General features: G+C 43.1%; 1 pseudogene; it reads right to left on the reverse strand.

The window, feature by feature from the left end:
* LOC130534254 (C-terminal-binding protein 2-like) overlaps window positions 1–24219 on the reverse strand; it is a 38252-nt pseudogene that overhangs the window by 2554 nt on the left and 11479 nt on the right.

Raw genomic sequence — 24219 nt, forward strand, 5'->3', positions numbered from 1 at the left:
CCTGCTTTTACGCATCAAAGTTAACAAAAACACCAGTTTTTTAGAGTAACCACCTGAAAGGCTCCGACTCGTGAACATCCAGAGCTGCGCCTCGTATCCTGCCTTCTTTCAGGGCCTGAGCGAGAGCTTTCTCATCTACCAGACCGCCGCGCGCCGAGTTGACCAGGAACGCACCCTGACGCATCTAAACGCACACATTGATACATAAAGACAAAATAATGCAAAAATAAAAATGTAACAATTCTTTACACTTTCAAGAAATGACAAAGACAAGTACACATTCATCTATTATTCCATAAATAAGTTAATTCCAGCAGTTGAATGTAAAGCTGGGCTGTAGTTCGTGTGCTATCCTCCAGGTGGCAGTAGAGATCAGAGGAACACGCTTTCAGACGCGTTAATGCACATTTTCAGATCAGAAGTTAAAACACGCGGTTACCTGAAGCTGATTTTAGTGGATTTTAGTCTGGACTTTCTAGGAGAGGAGATTTGTTTTGTTTTGGCCTGTTGAAGCTTCAAACTTAAGTACAACATGAAAGACTGCTCCTGCTCACACAATAAGCACACAGCGACTTTCCAAATGGAGACTTTTTTTATCAAAAATACTGACGTCTCGCCATCTCTTCACTACTACAACATGTGTGCGCCTCTTATCCTGATGCATAAAACTCTCCTTTTGTGCTTGTAACAGCTTAATGAAAGTTGAGTTTAAACGGCCTGTAACTGGGAGTTGGCTCCGGCGCGGCGCTGGCAGCCAGAGGAATGCTGCCGGCAGCCAAGGCAGCTGCCAGGCCGCTGGGTTAAAGCTGGGGAGCAAAGCCTCACACATCATTAGTGTTGTGAGGAGCCTGATCTGAAGCTATTCCCTGGCAGCCCCTCAGATTAGGCTGCGTTGTGTTTCACCTGTTTGATGGTGAAGTCGTTGATGAGGTGGTGGTTGTGTTCATTCAGGTTGCAGTGCAGGGACACGCAGTCGCTCTGGTACAGCAGGTCCTGGAGCGTGTAGACCCGCTGCACGCCCAGCGAGCGCTCCAGCCCGTCCTGGAGGTAGGGGTCATAGAAGATCACGTTGAAGCCAAATGCTTTTGCCCGCATGGCCACCGCCTGGCCTGAGCGACCTGGGGGGGGAGGGGGGGGGCAGAAGGTGTTAACAAATAAACACCATTCCAGTTACTCGTTTCAACACTCTTTGGCTGCTCACCAAATCCGATGAGTCCAAGTGTCTCTCCTCGGATGCGCGCTGCCCCTGACGCCACCTCCCGGATCTGCTCCACGCTCTGGACCCGCGTGCCCTCCCGGAGAGCCTGGTACAACCAGGTGTTGCGTCGGTACAGGTTGAGGATGTGACAAAGCGTTGAGTCCGCCGTTTCTTCTACGGCCGCGGACGGAATGTTGCAGACTGCTATGCCTGGAACAGACATTTTGTTTGTCACTTCCAGCAGCTGAACCTTGCTTGCGAACAGCCTCCATCTCCATTCCTCTCACATCGGCCCTTCAGACTCACCCAGCTCCCCGGCAGCCTTGATGTCAATGTTGTCGTAGCCACTGCCGATGCGGATAATGATGCGCAGAGCCTTGAACTTCTCCAGGTCCTCTCTGGTCAGGGTGATGGTGTGGTACATCATGGCCCCTACTGCCTCATTCAGGACCTGAAGACAGTTTCATCCCATAATATATTCTCATTTTTATCAAAGTCACTTCAAAGACACTCCTAAGCAGGCTCATAAAGCACCTGAGAGAATGTAAACAAGGAGCTGCTGGTAGCGAAACCACTAACTGAATTAATCTAATCTCCCCACATGACCAAAACCATGAATTTTCATGAAATGTTTCTGCTGAAGAGAGATGCAGCCAGGCTGGGATACTAAAACTCCAGTTTGGAGCTCTCCTCCATGATTAATCTCATTACTTTAGCCGGGAATGGAATGCCTGGCTGGAGAAGACGCTGGAAAAATGATGAGCAATCAGACTGGCAGGAAACCCGAGCAGAGTGAGTCCGCGTCGGGTGGAAAAAATAAGCAAATGGGTTTTGTTGTCCCCTCAGATGTTCCATTATGAATATTTTGCTCTGCAGAAACACAGAGGAAACACCTTCCTGTAAGCAAACACGGGGGAAGAGGAATTCAAAATCTGATAGGAGCCGATTAGCAATGTTGTTTTAACCTCCAAATCTGACCATGAAGCAGCAACTAGAGTCAAAACTTTTAATTCGATTTTTACAGTTCAGACATGCGGGATCAATAAATAATTTCCTTGCCTAATTCCTCCTGAAACATTCTCATTTCCTAATTAATGAAGTATTTTACAACATGAGCACACTTTCTTTGTCAAACGGAACGTTAGCGTAGAAGATTGTTCTGGATATAAACCAGCCGTAATGTATCAAAGGCTTCATTGCAAAGCCGCCGTCTTTAGCACCTGCTCAAGGACAGAACCACGCGAGTGTTAGTGCCGTCTAACACACTGTTCAGCAGACGGTGAGTCAGGAGCATGTGTGTGTAGGTCACTGCTGGCTTGCAGCTGCAGAGTCAATGTACTGCAGCAGACTCTGCAGGAGCCAGCTCACAGGCAGCGGAGGCAAACACGACAGCAGCACGTCGCTCAGAAAGTTGTTGTTCTTTGTTTGAAGAGCTGCTCTTCTGAAATATACAAGGCTGCTCCTCTGTGTGTGAGTGCTTGTGCGTGTGTGTGTGTGTGTGTGTGTGTCCGTCCAGCCCATTTGTACTGTGCGCTGTTATATTTTTGGGAAAGCTGCCATCTCTTCTCCCAGATGGGTGCTGCTTTTGTGTGATGTGTAAATACCAGAGCATCTTTGTGGACAGAGACTGTTTGTGAATGTTTGTTTTCCACGTGTGTGTGATTAAAGGAAGATTTTTTCTTTTTTTTTTTTTAAAATGGAGGATTTAGCATGTGTTCCTTCTGCTCAACCTCTAAATGCAAGGTTAAAAAAAAAAAACCCAAGCGGAGCACGTCCTGTGTAGAGTGTATAAAACAAACCCTGCAGCCATTAAACGTTCTACAGACCGATTCTGCTATACGAGCAATAAAATAAGGACAATCTCCATCCATCCCAGCTCAGTCAGAACAATTATGCTGAATTTCTATTACCATCCTCCTCCTCCTCATTTAACAAAGCAGCACTTCAACACCCAGTAGGATTACAGTCAACGATGAAACCATCACAGCTGAACTGGGAGAATGGAACAGGCTCACATTCTCATTGAGCATTACACAAGAGGAGACGTGTTGGGAGGAAGGAGGAGGAGATGTCTGGGCGCTGGAATTTCATTTGGACTTTAACTGCAATATTGCTCACGATGCAGCGTTGAGCCGGTGAGCAAAGAGTTTTTCACTCAAACTACATTATCGTGTGTTGCTGAAATTTTAGTTTCTGCCACCCCCCCATCCTAAAGAAAATGAAGCTATAAATGTAAATTACATACAAAAAGGGAAGGATTGGAGGTCTGTGTAGATTCTCAATCATCCAGGTCATCGTATCCAAGGTAGTTCTCTGTCAACTGGACCGGTCCAGTTGACAGAGAACTACCTTGGATTGGAGGTTCATCCGTGTCTACCTTTTCATGTATCTCCTGTGTGGACTGGGCATCACAAAAGGCCACGGTGGCCAGATCTTTGAGGATTGGCATCTCCACAGTGCAGTCGCGGCCATCGAGCAGCGCCACCAGGGGGCGCGGGTGCATAGGCCCATTCATAATCTGGGGACGAATACCTGCAGAGTGAGAGGAGAGGAGTTAATAATTCATGTCTGGCGGAAACCGAGTGCGCTGCAGAAAGAGGCAAACACAGGAAAATAGTGTCGAGATCGAGTGTTGGGGTTAAATCAGCGTCACGCAGATGTGCGCGCACACCCGACGCACACTGTTTGGTAGATTTCATCATGCTCCACCTGTGTGTCACCTGCATTCACTACCTGGTAAACACCGAACAGTGTCAGGTGAAACACTGCTGGTAACACAGATAGCCCGTCTTTTTCTGTTAGTCACACTGTTACCAGGCAACAGGTCCTTTCACCCCATGAGGTCATCATCTTTATTATCCTATCACTGTGTAGAGGCACTTCTGTGGGTGCTGGTTCTTGTGTGTGTGTGTGTGTGCGTGTGGGTGTGTGTGTGTGTGCACCCTTGTCAGAGTTAGCTTTCTTCTGATTTCAACAGTCAAATTTTACATTCAAACTTGTTGGCAGTTCACATTATTAATTTAGAAAGATTTAAAAGACATTTGATCACCGTTCATTACTAAAAATAAGCCCTGAGTGAGCGCTGAAATAACCAGGCTGTGACAGTGTGCACATGATAAGGTGATAACTCTTCTACATGTGACTAAAAACTTCCACGTGGAAATCTGATAAGTGCTGCAAAATTGAGCAACATTGAGGAAAAACAACCAAGGTCCCAAATTACAGGGGGGGGGAGAGATGGAAAAAATGAGTGTGGGGCCCATACACCACCGCTCACTGACTCCCTGCTGCTTGTTGTCATGGTGATTAGAGGTTTTGGGCAGGATTATGAAATATTTTATTTAGTGACATCTGCGTGGCTGCAGAGGACATGAAAGCCCGCATGATCTCTTTCTGGCTACTCCACTCTTGCTTTCGCTAAAAAACCTTTGAAAACAGCATATTAGTAAGGTTGTTAATACCTGGGAGCAATATTGTAAAAAAAAAAACCCCAAAACAACAAATAGTGTGAAATTTGCGTTCCTTTGTTTTCACTCTTGTGCTAATTTGTTGAGCTTTTAGAGTATTTGCTCACAGCTTTCTGAGACACCTTTGGCCTTCTTCTGCTCCAGATGGAGAAAGAGATGAGAATTTACAGCACGATCATTGCTGCAGTAATAAAAGCAGCTTTATTGCTCTAAAAGTGGCGCATGAAAGACAAAAATGATGAGCAGAAAAGCACATTTAGGTAAAGAATTCAAGTGAAGAACGTAAAAAGAAGGTGACCTAGATCTTTAAGCATTATTCTCACAGGCGACTGTGCGTGTGCATGCGTGTGTGTGAGCGTGCTGATTTGTGTTCTTATAGATAGTGGGGACTAGAAAACGTATTTTAGGAGCAAAACGAGGACATTTCACAGTGAGGTCATTTTGGCTGGTACTAACAACCTCATAAAGATAGACACTCAAATGAAGGTGTGTGGGTGTGTGAGGGGGTGTGTGAGGTGGTGTGTGCATCTCCTTGCAACCTTCCACTCCATTTTACACCGAAAGAGACAAAAAGCAACTAACTACACAGACAAACAGCTTTGGAAGTGGTAGAAACAGCTGATGAACTCATGTAAACTGTAGGTAATAAAAGAAGGTTACCCTAAAAAGGTACTAATCAGGGAATCTGTCAAAACACTGTTGTGTTGATTAATCTTTTCCATGGCTGCTGACAGCTTGTCTCTGGCGTAACAAGGCAGGAAATAGCAACAAATTTAATGATGATAATTTACACCCAACAAGGCTGATAATTAGGGTCTGAATGATTAGAATACCTGCCTACGAAGAATGGAGAAAGATGTTCCATATGTTCTTCTTACACGAGCAATTTGTATACATTTTGAAGTCACATATAGACACACACGCGCACACACACACACACACACACACACACACACCACACACACACACACACACACACACACACAGTTGGAAACACTCAGAGGTGATGCCTGGCTCCAGGGAGCGCCTGTCACAGTAAAGTTAATGAGTTTTCAGGGATTTACTCTCAAGTCTCAGAAGACGCTGCACAACTCCAAAAACTGTTGTTTCAGTTCAAGTCTGGAATTTAGAAACAACAAAAAACAGGCAGGGGAACGTTCACTTCGTCTCCCCTTCCCTCCTTACAGTAGTCTCTCTCATCTTTGATTTATGGTAACTTTGTTAGAGCATCACACATTCCAAACACTTCGGAAATAGCAACTCCAGCTAAAATTAAATGATTAATTGGAACGTTGTTCTCAGGGATTTCCCGCCAGACGTTAGCGTGAAAGCAGGCATTAACCTCACAGATTAACAGCTGCCTGGCAACAATTTTGAATAAAAGAACAGTTCTAATACCTGCTTCCTCAAACAGAATGAAAAACTCTTCCTTGACATGCCCATTAAAACAAATCCCCAAATTCTTTTCATTCTAAAAAATATTTTACAGGTGAAATTTTTTATTAAAAAAAATATATAAATCACTTTAAAAGATGCTAGAACGTTCTAGTTGTAATATCACCAAATGTAGAAATGAACATCTAAGCCCTTTGTGCATGGGAAACCCTGACAATATTGATATTATTAAAAACAAGCAGCGGCCTTATCTGGCTTTTCTCTGCTTGATGATTAACAAGCAGTAAGTGTGGGTTCTCCCAGGGAGAGAACAGGCAGCCACACATGGCAATAATGAAAGTTCTTGTTGGGGCTTTTAATACTAAACACCCTAAACTAATCCGTGCCATCCTGCTTTTTGTTACCCTGACACTGGGGTACCAATGGGAGGATGGTACACGACAGTACACACTGGTCCGCTACACGCACCACCATGTGACCCTCCTTTATGTCACCTTAAAACACGATGGGTGTGCGAGCAGTCATTAGGGGAGGATCCTCAAGACATCAGAGGAAAAGAACACGAAGGAATAAACCTGATGACTCCAAAGGAAGTATGAGAACTTGCAGCAGAGCTGCCAATAGTGTGATTTTACCCACAAATGGATTCCAGATGTTTCAAACTAAAAAGCCTTTTTGGATTCCAGCAACTGTAACATCATCTTTAAGCGTAATAAAAAAGAAAAGAGGGCAGAGCTTGTAGAAATGTGTCCTTAGTGAATAGAATCTGGTGCCTGATGTTTTGCTTTTTGTTTTTTTTTTCCAATCATGAAAAAGCAGCTCAGTGAGATGCCAGATGCTGTGAGTCAGAGCTTTAGGAGTCAAAACAATCAATCAGTGAAAGGAAATAAATCTGTGTTTGGTCCCTTGGGTTCAATAGCCAGTCTAGGGGTTCAATAACATCACACTGCATCGTATATATCTTTAGATTTTTAATTCTGATCAGACGCTGCAGTTTTGTGGTTTCCTGGCTCTCCGATTTCAGGGCTTCTGACATTTCCAGGACTTTTAAAAAGGAAGTGGCCCACTTTAGGACAGAGGAGCCGTGTTATCTTACCTGCTATTGTGATTCCCTGAATAATTACACTGTTCGGGACCATCTCAGATCCATGTTAACAACCCTCTGAGACAGTTGGATGTTGTCACCTCACACGCTGCTTTCATCGAGACACAGAGCTGGTTCTCAGCACTCTCAGAACAGGAGATCTCCATGCACAGCAGCTCTACTTTACCTCCCAACTTCTTCTAGAAATGCTGTAAAATTACTCACAGCTCCCACACAGGTTGCGCGACGAGAGGAACAATAATGGTGCAAAAACAAAAGGAAGTGAGGAACATTTTCCAGGGCACAATGATGTCAGGACAGTGGAGGTGGTCACTGAGTTCACGGAGAACTCTACTAGGCAGCTGACAGAAAGCCAAAAGGAGCTCAACGGGATCAGGACCAACAGCTGGTTCTGGTTACCTAGCAACTTCCAAGCTGGGGGCCACAGTGATGGGGTTGAGCAAATGGGTGGGTCAGAATTTCACTGAATATGAAAGAGAAAATAACCCCAATCTTGCCTCACCCAAACTGGCAGCATTCAGGTGGAAAGGGTGTACTTCCTGTTTTTTGGCAGCGATTAGCTATTCTTAGCTGCACACGCCCACATATAATAACCATTAATGACTGCTGATATTCAGAGATGACGGCTGTGCATTGTTGAAATGTTCACAACTCCCCGACATCATCTGTTAGTGCTGCATAACACAATAAAACTAATGCAGACTCTTTTTTTCCAGGCGGTTACTGTACCCTATCAGTGCTAGCTACCTCACTACCACCCCAGCATGTCTCCTTTCCCTCTATGTAGACACACAAAGACCTTGTTTGTCCTCCCTTTGCCTGTTCTCTTCCAAACTTATCAGCGCCCAAATGCCCAGCCAAGAGGAGCAGGGGAGGGTGAAGATAAGAAACAAAAAGGCTGACTGTAATGGCAGAAGAGGGAGAAAGCAGAGCTGCCACATAAAGATATCTCAGGTGGTGTCAGCAGTAAATATGCCACAAAGTGAGCAAGACTTCATCCATCACTTTGTCTTTTAAATGCTGCCTGGTGTTCTTCAGGAGCCAGGCAGAAAAACAGCTGAGACAAAAGCAGCTGTCAGCGCTGATGAACAGTGAAGCGTGCACTCCAGCAAACTGGGAACATGCACTAAACACACAAACCTGGCAGGACAGGAGATAAGCCATCAGAGCTCTAGAGCCAAGAGCACCAACTGTTCCAAGTTAATGAGACCAAAAAAGCAGAAAGCATGAAATATCTATGCTAAAAACTGTTTGATGCCAACAGAATGATTCAGCAGCATCTCTTCCTGTGTGAGGAGGGTCTGTGCTGACTGGATAAATCCAACAAAATATTCCTGCAATGTTAACAACAGAGGAATCATCGGCTGCTTTGAACTTTAAGATATGCTTGATTGCTATTCCCTTTTTAATTTGATGGTATCCTACATGCCTCAACATGCACTGATAAATGCCGTTCACTCCCACAAAAATGACATTTTACAGTCAGTTATGTTCCACCCATCTGTCTCGTGTCTGCTGTTACACAGAAACCTGCACAAATGCAGCTTTCTGGACACACTTCCCCTGAGAGAACGCAAGTCAAACCCCACTCCCCCAACCCCGCCACAGCGGGGGCATCTGTGCGTCCTTTCATGCAAAAGCACCCCAGGGTTTTTTTGTTACTGCCCTTAATGACAACATGCACAGCTCAAAAATCTTACACGGCGATGAAACATGCTCCTTGCCTGGGAACTGCTGTCTCCACATGCTTCAAATCAGGAAGTGCACATGGCAGAGAAAATGTTGTGAAGAGGCTTTAAAAACCTAAGATTTTAGGAGGATCTGTACACAGCCCCGCTGGACCGTCTCCTCTCTGCTTCTGATATCCCGCTGCGTGTTTCCAAAGCTGTCCTCCTTCGTCACCTCACTCCCAGAACTTCCATTTCTCTCAATTTCAGATTGCAAAAACACTTGGATGTGGTTAAGAGCGGGACACGGAAAGAAAAAAAGGTGGGATGAAATGAATGAGGGTAGGTCACAGCCACATATGGTTACAGCGTTGAAACTCCTTTAAATTCCAAGAACAGGGCGGCAGGAAAAGGAAAACTACTCTTCAACTAGCCGTCATCATTCCGGTGTGCTTTCCTCAGCCTCTTCTTCTCTGCGCTGTCACCTTCTTCTCTCCCTTCACAGGGAGGTCGGTGCTGCTCATTCAGACGTCAGAACCGCTCCGTCAGCCTTTTGTTGCAACTCACAGAGAGAAAGAAATGAGAAAAAAGCGAGACGGAGCGAAACAGGGAGAGGGAGGGGAAGGTGGGGGGAGAAAATGGAAAAGCTGTGCCAGAGCAATGCAGGAGAAAAGATGGGAGTAAATAAAAGAGATGGGGGGGCATTAAAAGCGAAGGAGAGCAGTCACAGCTTTTGGCACAAATAGCATTCCCTCATCCATTTTCTCTGTCCATCACTCAACATGTTTTCTTTCCTTTTTTTCTTTCCACTCCCTTCTCTCAAATTCGTGATCTAAGCCTCCCGGTCTTTAGAGGGTAGACCATTCTCTCCCTCCTCCTTTTAGTGTCATTCCCTTTCACACATTTAGCACTCTTAATCTGCGAGTTTACTCCTGCTCTCCAACGCAGACATGCCTTTAAATGGTGACTCCATGTCAAAATAATAATCCCTTGTTTGGTGCTGCCTGAGACCTCACGCAATTACTTTCAGATATCGTATATGTCCATATGATTACATTCAATCGTTCATCCAGCCAAAGCACCCAGGACACATTACCACACGAAACGCACCATTCACTTTGCCCAGGACCAATCTGGGGTGTTCCACCATTGTCTTTGATAATCAGCGGCACAATTTTGGTCTGTTAGAGGAAAACAGCCCTCAGAAAGACCCTAGCCAGAACCATTCTGCCCTGATGGTCATCCTCCAAGGGGTGTAAATACATGTCATACAAGCTAAGAGTTTTGATGGTAATGCTGTGTGCAAATGTGAGAGATCAGGCTCCCTTGGGTAGAGACCTGCTATCTCCAAGGATCAAAACAGGAAGTCTGTTGGTGAGAGGTGATCACAGGAGCAACCGATTAGTTTGTTTACAACTAGAGGTGAAGACTGAAGGGGCAGACAAACACCAAGCTTCTTTGATTGCCTAAAAAGGTCTCTCATAATGAAGGATTAGACCGTCAGGTCAATAACCATTATAACCTAGTGTTCCATGTGTGGTTCTACCAATCTTATTAAGATTAAGATGTACTTTATTCATCCCCGTAGGGAAATTGAATTGTAGTAGCAACCTATACAAAGTATAGAAACAGAATAAATAAATACAAATACGATTAGAACGTTATTGCACATCTACATATATTGATAAGTCTTCTGGAGAATAGAATCCTCGATAGAAATCTGCAGCAATGATGTATTCATTTGCTGGCAGATGTAAAGTCAGGCACAAAAGAAATCACAAGGATAACGTCACAAAAGTTGGCTGCAAAGAAGGAAACATTGGTCAACAATATTTAATTAGATTTAATAAGTCAGGCCTGGATTTAAGAGCCCCCACTGAACAAACAGTACAATGGAGCAAGACAGGCCTACAAAATAATTTGACCTCTGAAATTGTTGAATAAAAAGCACGGATGGGAGTGGGGAGAGAGGTGAGAGAAGAGGGGGAGTCTGAGAAATGGCACAGCAGCAAGAGGACAACAGATGTTGAGAGAATCAAATTTAACTAAAGTTCTTCTCATTTTGACACCATCTGTTCATTTCACTCCTCTTCTCTGAGACCCGAGCCGAGGAAATGGAGAAAGTAAGTAGAAAGGATATGGATAAGCAAATAAACACTGCCTGTAGGAAATCGAGACAGGGAGATAGTTGCTAATTACACGCGTCTGGAAGCTAAAACAAAACATCAACAGGCGTCCGTGAAAAAAGGAAAAAACGTACAATTTCATTTCCCACCATTTCCAGCCTAGTCTGCTCCTGAATAAGACACACATACAGTCTACAGGGAAAAGGCACTGTATAATGTTTTCCTCAGGTGCAAATGAGATTTATCGGTACTTCTAAACATATCGACAACATGCCGAAACACAGCCAGGAAAAGTGTCAACCTCCGCAACATACAAACATGCATGCGCACACTTCCTTCAGTCACCTGGAGACATGAGGTAATGGAATAGACCTTAGGAAACAAGAAAAGTACACAGGGCAGACTCGGGAAAAAAATGAGCATAAACCGTGAGGCAGAGGTTGGTGTCAGAAGGCTTTCAGTCTCAGTTTCATTGCTTTTTACTTTACTTATTTTTCTTGAGCGGAGTATGTGACCTCTCCTGGCTGCTTTGCATCTGTTCTCCCCAATCATCCCTGAATCACTTCAGGTCTTACTGAAAAGATGCAGCGCACTGGCCAGAAAGAGCTTTTCACCTTTCAAGGTCCAGTTTATTTGATCGCTGCTGCACAGTATTTCAATCAGTATTCAGAACACAATATGCCTGCAGACAAGACACAGCATGTCTGACAGGTCATTAGCTATCGCAATACAGTCTCTTTTTCATTATGTTAATGCGTAGATATAAAATCTGTAAGCTCAGAATTGCTTATTCTCACATCAATGTTTTGCATTAACACAAAATTGTCCAAATAGAATCGGGAAAAAAATAAATGAGGAAAAATAAATGTTCTTCAACCAGGCTATTACTGTCTTTTATGCTGTTTATTTTCTACCCATCATACCTTTTTTGCGTAGAAAGCCTCTAAAACACAGTCATAAATGAATGTACTTCCTTTATTTGAACGGTGGCTTTTAGCAGTAAAATGTTCTAATAGGGGCTATTTTTCAAGAAATTAGCAACTGGGGTTGACTCACACTGGAAGAAATTGATGAAGACAAACTGAGTAGTCATGATTTGTCTCAATTTAATCCTGGCTGAGACTTACTGATGACAGAAAAGGAAATTGCTGCCTGATATTAAGGGGGACATCTGGTGTGACACAACAGACACATTGCTGGATGTTGTATGTAGAAGTAACCAGAGATTTGCAACCTCAGTTTCATTCACGTCGAGCGCTCACACTTTACACAGAGTCAGATATATATTTTTAAGACAGGGGCGCCTGGGGTGCACCAGGCCTACAGTCCTGCTTTCACCAAGAAAACTGGGATTTCAAGTGGAAGTATTTGTCTAACTGGTTGGACAGAAACCCCTGATGTATTGCTGCCCTGATAGGACTAGTTTTGATAAAGCTGTAAATGCCCTATTTCCCCTTCCCCCCACTAGAACCAGCAAGCGTCATTCATACAGCCGGAGTCCTCTTTCTCTCTCTCTCTCTTAATCCCTCACTTGGTGTAACGACTCTGTAGCTTTGACCTGGACCTTGTTAATAATCTGCTCCCTCTAAAATTATTATGCCATAACCCTCCTGTATCCTCACGCCAGACCCAGAAAATCAGGAGAAAATTGCGGCTAGTATGTCACCCAGAGGAGAAATGACCCGAGTTATCATGGACTCTACTGCAGAGGCCAGGGGCAGGAGCTGTCACATTCAGCACTGAAAAGGCCATAAGAGCCTAAAACAACATCACTTAATATACCGTTAATAGGAGTAAGGGATGAATATGACTCTGTGATAAATGGAAGACTGCTCAAGGACATTTTGCATAGTAAAACTGAAAAGAAAACATACTGCAATATTTACAATGATATTGTGTTTAAAACTGCCGCTATAGTGAGTCGTTCTGTATCAATCATTAAATGAGAGCGATGAAACATGTAAGAAATACTGGAAAGATTATCCCTGGGGGGCAGCACTGCCACATATGATATATTCCAATCATTTAAAAAGACACTCAGATCAGTAGATGATACTGCTCTTCTTTACAATCCAGCGTTCAACTGCAGGAGTTATTGGTGTGCAACAACTATTCCTGTAATTCAGGTATCAGTTCAATAGTAGCATGACAATGGCTGCCCGTCAACACGAGCTGTTACTTTTTCACTGTCATCTCGTGTCAGGATACCCCAGAATCATAATGAACTGAAACGCATTCAAAATAGATTTTTCATCTGAATAAATATCAATATAAATTTTTATCCCAACATTTTATGGGGCAAAATTTAAAATTTTGTAACACATAAAATGTGAATTAAATGTCATATTCCAAATATTTCAAGATATTAAAAAAAGATATGTGGTGTATGTGTAACTCTGCAGCAACTTCTGACAACCAACTGTCCCTGAAACCACAAACTAATCCACTTATGACTGCCACCACAAACCTGTGTTGCTTAGCAACAAACATTTTAGGAAAATGCTTTTGGAACCGCTTTACAACTGTGTCCATTAAAGATGAAATTGCCAAACAATCAAATGTCAGCCCCATGCAAACGAGGTCTATTAGGCTGTACATGAACAACATACGAGGCAGGTCTGCTGTAGCAGCATGTTGGTGCATCAAAACAATTATTGTCCAACTGTTCTCGCAGAAATAAAATTGAACATAGCACATTAAAATTACCTGACATAAATTTGCAGTACACATTTGAACTTACTCCACATTAAAGTCAACTTATAAACAGGGCATGAAGAGAAGTTCATTTAATCTCACAGAAAGCCAAGAGAGAGACTGAGCAGAAAGAGAATATCTGTGGATTAGTGAGGCAGTGGCAATGGAGGATCTGGAGGATTAAACCCCTCCTCCATTCCCATTACGACCTGCCCAGAGAAAAGACACAATCACACATAGACCATCAGCACTGTAATTTGATTTTATCAGTCGGATGGTGCTGCTGGTCAGCCTCCAGTGAAATGACCCCAGCAGAAAAATCAGCTCTTATGTCTTAAATCAGGTCATGGGTGAAGAAAAATATGACACTTCTGTGGAGCAGAAGTCTGATAGTCTGATATAGTTAAGAATGATGAGGATGCAGTAAATCAAGTTAAAATTCAAAACCTCCGTTTTGTGACCGTCCAATGTTTTCGAAACTTTGACAGTTCAAATAAAAATGAAACAAAAACTCCAACACCGTATGACAGCTAAATAGCAGATGTGCTATCAATGATGGATCATTCCAAATTGAAAAATAATTGCAGAATAAGAGGAACATAAAAACTGAAACTGCAAAATACCTTATTAGTTCAGCAACGTGCTACTGCGACGGCAAGAGATTACAAAAATAAAAAATAAATCACTCAAAGCTGATGCAATTTGCACAAATCTGGTTTAAGTAGACACGGCAGCACTGAAGACATGATAGCATATGTAGCATCACCCTGTTAAGGGTTTATATTGCTAACAATAGATATGGATCCACATGCATGGCAGAAAAAATGCTTCATATCACTGATGGAATAAGAAAAACCTCATCGCATCAAGCAAACTGCAGCACCGAATGAAAGACGAAGCAATTTAGAGAAATCGCTCTATTAACATTCGCACTGTGTTTGGCTTTATTAAGGTCAAGCACTGTGAATCACAGTCCAGTAACCACACTCTGCTAAACAAATCATGTATTCCCCCCAAGCTGCACAAGTTCACAAACCAGAATACCAAAAACAGATGCTGTACACTCATTGCATGCTGATGATTCATCATGAGAATGCATCAAATATGCATTAAAGTAGCATGGAACTTTATATATATATATTTGCTAATGATTGACTAAGTGACTAAAATTAAATTCTAAACTATTTTACAGGGATGTATTTTTGTTTGATTTTAATTAATTGACTGTCTGTCTGCTGAATGATTTTGGAACACAACTATTTTATCAGCCTACAACACACCATTACTATTTCAATCCATAAGTTCAAAAATTTCTCCCAACAGCCTTGACAAAGCAAACAATGAGAAGTACAGGAAAAAAGGCTTTACTTGTATCTGGAGATGCCATAGTGGAGACAATCACTGGTGGACCAGTACGACGGCTTAACTTCTGGTTAGCAACAAGGGACCCCTGGCCTTGGCCTTGAGCAGCAGGTACTATAGGGATGAGGGCACTGTCTGAAGCAGATCCACTACCCTTACGCATCAGCTGAGGACTTTGGTGAGGGCTATGCATAGGTGACAATGGTAATAAGTTCCTGTCCCTCTTCATCAGCTCCATGGGCACCGTATAATTGGTGGAGTATGCTTTTGGGACCTGTTGTGGTGGCTGCGGTAAAGCTGGCAGAGATACTGGCATCTGCTGTGGCATACCTTGCATAGAGTGAATAGACCCTGCAATGGCAGGCATTGACCCAGTCATTTGCTGGGGCATTATCTGCATACCCTGCATGGGCATTCCTGGCATGGTGATCCCAGAAGCATAGGCAGACATAGGTCTTGAGTGAATGGGCATAATGGCTCCAGCATATGGCCCTGGAGTGCGAGGTGGTTGGCCAGGATAGCCTCCAGAGACTTCAAGTAGTTGCTGAGAGGGTGCGCTACTGGGCCTTCTACCCATTACTTCTCCCATCCTTGAGTTGATGGACGGTATAGCTCCTGGGGTCTGTGGGGGCATCAGCTGTGGGTCCACGTTCAACATATGAGGAGTGTGTGGCGAGTGGTGCTGGTGGTGGTGGGGGACGTCTGAGCGATGGCTGAAGCTATTAGAGCGGCCACGCATGGGTGTTTGTGGTTGAGAAGTTGCTGATGGAGTCTCAATTGGGCGCTTGCAATTTTGGAGCAATCGGGAGAGTACACGAGCCTGGCCAAGGTTGGGTGCTACGGCACGGACATCATTCTCCTCCATAACAGCCAGCATGCTGGTGGAGTCAAATCCCTGCTGAATAACTGAGGTAATCGTGCTCTCCGAGAGGCCCTCGTTTCTCAGTAGGGCAAGAAACTCAGGATCAACAATCTTTTTGGGTTCTACTGGCAAAGGTGTCTGTGGGGCAGTGGGGGGAGGAGGAAGAGAAGCAGAAAGTGGATTAACCTGGGGAGATGCTGACGTTTGGATAGGCTGCACAGGGGCAGGGGCAGGTGGAGCAACAGCAGCAGTCTGAACCATGGAAGGGGGAGCAGGAAGTGGAGCCAAAACCGAAAGGTTTGGATCAGAGGCAGGCATGGTAGGCTGAGCTGGAAGGGCCGGTTGCTGTTGCAGGTGTTGCTGCAGTGGTTCTTGTTGAAGTTGCTGCTGCTGTTGTATTTGCTGTTGTTGTAATTGCTGCTCCTGCATTTGTTGTTGCTGTTGTAACTGCTGCTGCTGTAACTGCTGCTGCTGTAATTGATGCTGCTGTAATTGCTGCTGCTGCAACTGCTGCTGCTGTAATTGCTGCTGCTGCAACTGCTGCTGCTGTAATTGCTGCTGCTGCAGTTGAATTTGTTGCTGCTGTTGCTGTTGTTGGAAGGAAAAGGGGGAGGCTGTTTCTTGCCTCATAATCATACCCTGACTGGCAGGATCCACAACGAGACAAGTAGCACCTTGCTGCTGTGGATCAGAGGTGCGACCATTAATATCAGTGTATACTGGCTGACTGGTGAGAGGTGGAGCCTCGTTTGCATACCTTGGATGCTCCACATTGTAGTGTGCAGGAGATGCATCTCGAGAAGGTCTTCGCTGTTGGCTGTCTGTTGACATTTTGGCAGCAGTTACAGCACCAGGTTCTCTATAAGCCCGAGTCAACTCATGAGCAGTTGGAGGAGGATGTACAGGCGATACAGGGACTTGAGGCCCCGTTCTCCCTAACTGCCCTTGATCCCATCCAGCACGAGCCCCAGGTGCAATCCCAAAATGAGATCCCGATCTACTGATAGGGTGAGGCGGTGGTGGCTGATGTTCTGGCCGGTAAAATCCCTCAGGTGGACGAGGAGTCATGGCTGGGTCCTGAGGATAATAATCCTGATGCGGAATGGATCCCCGGTGGGCCATGGATGCACGCTCGTAAAGGTTTAGATCAGGCACGGAGCTCTTCCTCAGCCCCCGTGGGTCTTGTCGGTCTGTGTAAACCTGTCCGTATACAGCCTCTTGGTAGGAATACGGATCACGTTTCAAATCCAGGTCAGGGGGCCGCACTCCGGGCGAAGGTTCGTACCAGCCTCCTCCTTCTACGTATGACAGAGAACTCCTTCTGCCAGCTACTCTCGCCTGCTGCTCATAGACACTCTCAGCCCTGTCCCACTGACCCTCATTCCCTCCTAATGTGTCCCAACTGTGGGAGCGACCAATACCCAACTGTTTGTTAGGGACAAGCATTTGAAAAAAGAAAAAATAAAGAAATTGAAAAAACCTTTAACAAATGCTAAACAAAAACGTAAGGTTGCCCGTAGTTGTATTAACAGAAGTCCCCTTTTAAAGCTTCTGCTCCGTGGCTCTAGAATGAAGACAAAGAAAAAGATAACAAGCAAAAAGAAAAAGACGCAGGGTCTATAGTTTCACCTGATATCAGGCTGTAATAGTGTCCGTCCGTACTATCAGGTGACTCCCCGTTTGGCTGTCGCTCCGTGAATAATTAATCTCTTGACATGCTGGTTTTGGTGTGTGCAAGGAAAGAGGACACCACGCATAAACACAACACACAATCCCACACCAACACAGAAACCTGCAGACGCACTAAAACCAGTAACACGGCACATGCATGAGATCAAATGATAATTTAAAAAAAAGGAAAGAGAGGATAGGTTGGGTTATAGGATGGGGTGGGCATGGGCTTCTACTAATCCAATAGGATTTATCTCCCCCTTTGCTGGGACATTTTACTTGCTCTCCCGATTGCTATGGGGGATTACACCTAAATAAAGCCTGTTTAATTCCACTTCCCACTGTGACATCATGTGAACCAGATACAAGCACCTCAAAAAATGATGATGTTCACAATGACAGACTGTCTTCTGAATGGTTACCTACCTGAAGCTGTAAAAGTTCTGTTCTCTTCAAAAGATTTTGGTTCCACTTGATTCACAGGATGGGTAAGGGAGACCAGGAAAGGACTACAGCTTCAAGCAACACAAATGAAATACAGTTCTGGCAGTTAAGTCCCATGCGCTGTCAGTAAACATCAAATCCACTCTGATTGGATGTTAATCCCCCAGGCCCTGTGCTTGCAGCAAAGCCACTATGCAACTGTTGCCCAATTTGCTTGGAAAAGTCCACCTTTGTAGTTTTCACCATCACTGCCCCACTTCAGGATCGCTCGAGCCTGCATGCTTAGTGGGGAACATTAAATATTTTAAGGTATATTAATTTCAATCTTTCTGGGCTTCCTCAGTTATTCCTTTCAAGCATTGATAAGCGATATCAGTGTCTGTCCATCAAAACCTGTAGGTGATACACTGAAGAATGTTACGTTAATTTTAACAATCTGTAAAGTACAATCAGAGCAAAAACACAATCTCCCCGTCTCCTAATGCATGACTGATGGACTTCTCTTATGGAAGCACTGTAATCTGGATTTTAACCCGTGCTAAGAAGTGTAACAGGAGGTTAGTGTGGTTTGTGTTCATCCATGCGTGTGTGAGAGAGGATTTAAGGGACGTTTCTTTTATAAACGTTTAATCCAAAGTAACTAGAACCTTTACTGAAAATAAATATAAAAGCTTGTATAGCTGATGTACACATGTATTCAGACATGCTGAATACATACTCGTACGCTTTAAAATGATGGCATTTGGAGCCTTTATCGGGTGCATGGTAACGAGCGATAGTTATTAAAATTCTTGTTATCGGTATTTCCTGTACCATAAATCTGTGACCCTGGTTGAAACATGACCCATAAATAGTTTAACTGATTACCACACAAATACCAGAGCTGAAGACCGTGCCTACATACTTGACTTTGATAGGGAACAACTACAGGATTGCAGAAGTCCAACTCGTACCGGACACAATTATCTGTGGTTCATCATCTTTTCTCTGGACGGAACGCTGACTTAAAATGGAAGATTTAGGAGAGCCCATTCCCATTAAAAAAATGCATTAATTTGATAAGGAATCCGTGTTGAGCTCCATCAATTGCTAGCCTAACATGCAGCACTGTGGTTTAACTTTTATTTTCTTAAATTATACACCTTATCTTTTCATAGATTTTTATTGGGACAGAGTGGTGCAGTAGTTACCGCAGAAAGCTCATAGCAAGGAGGTTCTGGTTTTGATTCCAAATTGAGACTTTATTGTGGAGCTTGCATGTTCCGCAAGTGAACTCCAGTTTCCTACCACAGTCTAAAAACATGCACATTAAAGGCAACTCTGAAATTCCTCCTACGTATGCACAAATACTGTGATAAACTGGTGACTGTCAGGGGGGTATGCTCCCCGCCATGTGATGGCCTCTTGTAAACCTGTTTAAGGAGTAAAGGTAGCTAATAGAAGATGGATATATATTTTTTAAACTGTAAGCTAAACCTAATAAACCATCCTGTGCTGCTACAGGTTACCCAATGTGTAGATTAGCATAAGAAATAAACTATAAAACTAAGCAATCAAAGGAAAGAAGGTGGAAAATTGTGTCATATTTTGTCAGCAGATTTTATCTCGGGGGAAAAAATAAATGGGATATTTCTGTTTGTCTCCTACTATATGATATTTATCTTTAAAATTCAAATGTTTTTCCATTTACCACAGTAGCCAGGCTGTGCACACAACAACAGATTCACTCTAACTGAGGGATTTAGGAATTAAGCAGGGGATTTGAAAACAAATATAATACCAACCCAGGCAGAAGCTCAAAACGAACCCACATTTAATGTCTTGACTTGCAAAAATTCAATAGAATACAACACACTCTCTGCTCTGCTAATAAACCTAAAGATAGGGAAGCTTACTTATTATGGTAAATATGATTTATTATCACATATCTTTTTTGTCTAAAAGCTAAGTAAAATCAGGGTCTTTTTTTTTTTTAAAGGAAAATAATCCCGTCAAAATCAAACAATAACAATTTAGAATCTTTTATCAGTCTTGAGTCAGATCTTTCTAGGTTTCATCAAATTTACAATTGAATATCAATAATTTTCGAGGCATCAAATCAAAATTAGGAATAGTAGTGTAAACAGTGCCACCATATTACGCCTATTGAAGAGTTGGACATGAGGCAAAACAGAAAAATCAATATTTAATCTGTCGCACCAGTGTGATGCATGCCATTGTTTAATTAACACTCTACATCTCTGTCTTGGTCCCTCCTGGCACCACATTAATATTACAGGTAAGCCAGGAGAAGAACCAAGAGAGGGTTTTAAGCAGTTTCATGCTTTTTCATGCTTTTCCAAACATTGGAATCGATGGGTTAACCATGCAAAATGCAGCCATTTATAAGCTATTATATCCACTCATTCATGCCCCCATTCCAGGAATCTTCTGAGAAGAGAGGACGCTCTGATCCTGCCTGCTCTCAGTCATACTTACACATAGTTGTTAAAGCCTTGGTCTTGGTCTGATGTGCATACATGAATAAAAACCACCTGCTAACTCAGAGCGAATGCTGGATGGCAACAGTAACAAAAAACCACCTCGCCCCCTTGAGTGTGACACGCCATGTTCTCCAAGCATGATTTGAATGTTAAATGCTCAATGACATATGCATGAGCATGGGACATGAGGCACCAACTGGAAATGGGATTACAATGCCACTACAACGGCAAAGAATAATGTTGTCACATGAATTGTAATGCATGCTTAACAGGCAGCTCGTGTAGCTCGTGACTGCTTTGTATGTGATTCCAGTGGAATTACTTGTCTCTGAAAGCATCTCCACAGGGATTGTAAAGCAGAGGCTGATGGCAATAAAGACCTTATCTGAATGCAATCAAATACTGGGGTATGTGAAATTGTGAACTGACAATAGCGTTTTTGACAGAAAGCATACAATACAGCTTAAGTGTTTCCTCTCTGGTAAAGAGATCCTCCACCCATATTCCATCACCTTTGTTCATGTGCCATCTATCAACATCCCCAACCAGACTCATTTTGAGCTGATCTACAGCCCGAACCAGGGAAACCTTTAATTTTCGTGAATTTAAAATGAACCTCAACGGAAAACATTCTTACTGGCACACAAAGATGGGAAACCAAACAAAAATGAACTAAAACTTGAACGAAAATACCAAATCTAAATACGATTCAAAAACATTTACTCATTGAATCGATATCTCGACCAATTCCTCGCAGCATCTTTCTACAAGCTTTTAAAATGGGTCGTCAGAGCTATCTCACATTCACAAGGACGAGTGACATCAGGGCACACCCTTAATTCTCTTTACACATTTCCTGAATTTCCCTCTTTCATGAGGGTACCTATTTATATTTTTGTCTTTTTTTTTTTTTTTACATTTTATTATTGCAAATATCTCCTAATGATATAAAACTCATTCTACTACCATAGCATGGCTGATCGCATTATTGACTGCTCGCTGTGTCATCATCTCCTACTGTTGTACACATGGCGATAAATACAAGATGCATTATCAAGCATTAACATATTTATTTAGCTGCCAGCTAAAACACTTGGAATGGCCGTGACAAACTGCACTACACCATCTTGTGGTGTTAACGCCCAAGCACAGTTTTCCAACTTGTAAATCAACATTCAGGAACATGCTGTCACAGTGACCTAGTTCATGGAGCAGCATCGCTCGAATCCTATCTCTGCCCAGATCAGTCAGTTAGCTCTGGCTAAACGCTAACATGACGACTCGCGCCGCTGCTGCCGGAGCCAAGGCATGCTGCGTACACAGATGGAGGGGACAGAAGGAGAGAAAGGGTGTGAGAGAGGAAAATGGGGGACAGAAAGTGTATGGGAACCGATGCTCGCAACAGATGTTTGACACAGTTCCCTTATCGCAGTAATAGACTCTTGGCACTGGATCAAGCCCACAACAGAAGGAGCAGTTGTTCCACATACATTCTGAAAGATGTTATCAGAACTAGCACAACACTATGTATTGAAATTTACTGGAGTGGTAAATAAATTAGAGGGCGAGCCGCCGCACATACTACAAAGACAAAAATGCAGAGACTAATTACCTGCATTACTTTAAATCCACTGTTAAACGACAGACGCTAGTAAAAGGGCTCATAAATTTCCTTCAGACGGAACAAGCAGCCTTTTTGTTCTTACCTGTCACACTGAGAAAACACAAAATTCAAGATAAGAACAAAAGACTTGGACTAAGATCAACTATGGCATCGATTTTGCTCTCAATAAAAGTTGTGCACCGTTTCCTAATCTGGTTGCATACAGGCGACACACACTGCACCTTTGTGTAATCTGGGGAAGCGATCCCCCCTCTGCCGCTCTCCCCGAGGTCTCTGATCCTGCTAAAAGTTTATTTTTCTTTTCTCGGGGAGTTTTTCCTTACTCGAGGCTGTTCACAGTCCTGTCTGTGAAGCCCATCAAGGTAAAACACGATTGTGATTTCAGGTCAGATAAATAAAACTGCCTCGGCAAACACTACTCAGAGCAAAACCATAAACAGTTACAGATGGAATCTACATTCCAGCAGCGTGACCACTTTTGATGGGAGCAAACAGCCCCACTTGATCACCCATTTCAAATTCAATTTGGGCCACAGGCACAGCTCAGTTAGCCACTCATCACAGTGAGTAAAGATGAAATCGATGCACTCCACTGTGAAACAAGTATTGGATTGACACAGTTCCCCTGAGAAGATAAAAGAAGATTAGGTGGGGTTCTCTCACCGAGCGCAATTAGATTCACTAGATAACGTTTTTGTTGTTTTGTCAATATGCGCGATATGAAGTTTGATTTCTATTTCACGCCTTGGTCAAAACACTGCTTCTAAATAATAGTGTGGGGAATTAACATTATGGTGCAGAACAGCCTGTGATTTGTTTCTCCAAATGCACTTTCTGTACAGCAGAGCAGATTTAACATGACCGTGAAACTGTGATTCAACACAGTCCAAACTTGCTCAATGTGAATCTCCTGTCTGACACATTTTTAAGAGCAGCTGTGGTCGCTAAAAGGACCATAAAAGTAATCCATGTTCCTCTTTTGGCATGATGATGACTTTATTGCCGATAACCATAAAATACAGTTTCATTAATAACCATATGAATCTGATGTCAAATTTATGTGCATGTGTGTAAACCCACCTGCACATAAGCTGAGAGAAGGGAAAGAGTGGAATAATGGAGTCTCACCCTCGCAGATCCTGTCCAGCCGCTGGCGCTTCACTTTGTGTTTATCGACCAGAGCCATCTTGTGACACTTTGAAACGCTCCCTCTTCTCTTGATTTATGAACGCGCGGATCCTCCTCAAAGACTTAAAACCTTCAGAACTTTGCTAACTGATGTTTTAAACCTGCAATTGAGGACAGAAAAGCGGAGACAAACATTATTCAGACAATCAGGAAAAGATGTAAAAGCCACTTTGAATTTTATTGTCTTATTATTTCCCCGTAATAAAAATACAATGCACCAATACAACAGGGACATGGAACATAAATAATCTACAGATGAAGGATGATGTCTGCCATGTTCTACTGTAATAAATTCTTTTTTATTGCCTTTGGACTCAAAGAATTAAAGTTGGATGTACTCATCAGTATTTCCTGTCTTCCAGGAAAGAACATCACAAGCAGAACATGAGTCACTGGACTTGCATGAAGGTATTACATAGCATAGTTTCCATCTCAGATCCTTCCAAAACCACTCAGATGTCTGTCCCCGAGAGAGATCAAACTCTCCACCAGAGGGAGCCGCATTCCAGAGTTCAGTCATTTGTTTTAAAGGGAGAAAGTAGCCAAAAGATCCAAAACCAAGTAAACAGAACACTGTCAAGAGTAGTAATAATATAATAATGGTAAATATGAAATATGATAATCATGACGATACATATGCACAATAAGTGAAAGGATCACAAGAGATCAGATATTATCTCTGCCAGGCAGGTTTAAAAGGTGAGCCTTGGGGGGCCACAAAGGGGGGGAAATACAGTCATACAGGTGCAGTGATGCTCCTCCACGGAGCTGATGTCTAAATGGCTCCTCTGCTTGCTGTGACATGATAACTGAATATTTATAAAACCAGCTCTGACAGACAGAACATAAGAATACAAGCACAGAGAGGTTTACAAAATAGATGAGTGCACATAAAATAAAGAATTGTACATAAAATACAAAAGTAACACCAGA

The sequence above is a fragment of the Takifugu flavidus genome, chromosome 11 (genome assembly GCF_003711565.1).
Source record: "Takifugu flavidus isolate HTHZ2018 chromosome 11, ASM371156v2, whole genome shotgun sequence".
NCBI lineage: Eukaryota > Metazoa > Chordata > Actinopteri > Tetraodontiformes > Tetraodontidae > Takifugu > Takifugu flavidus.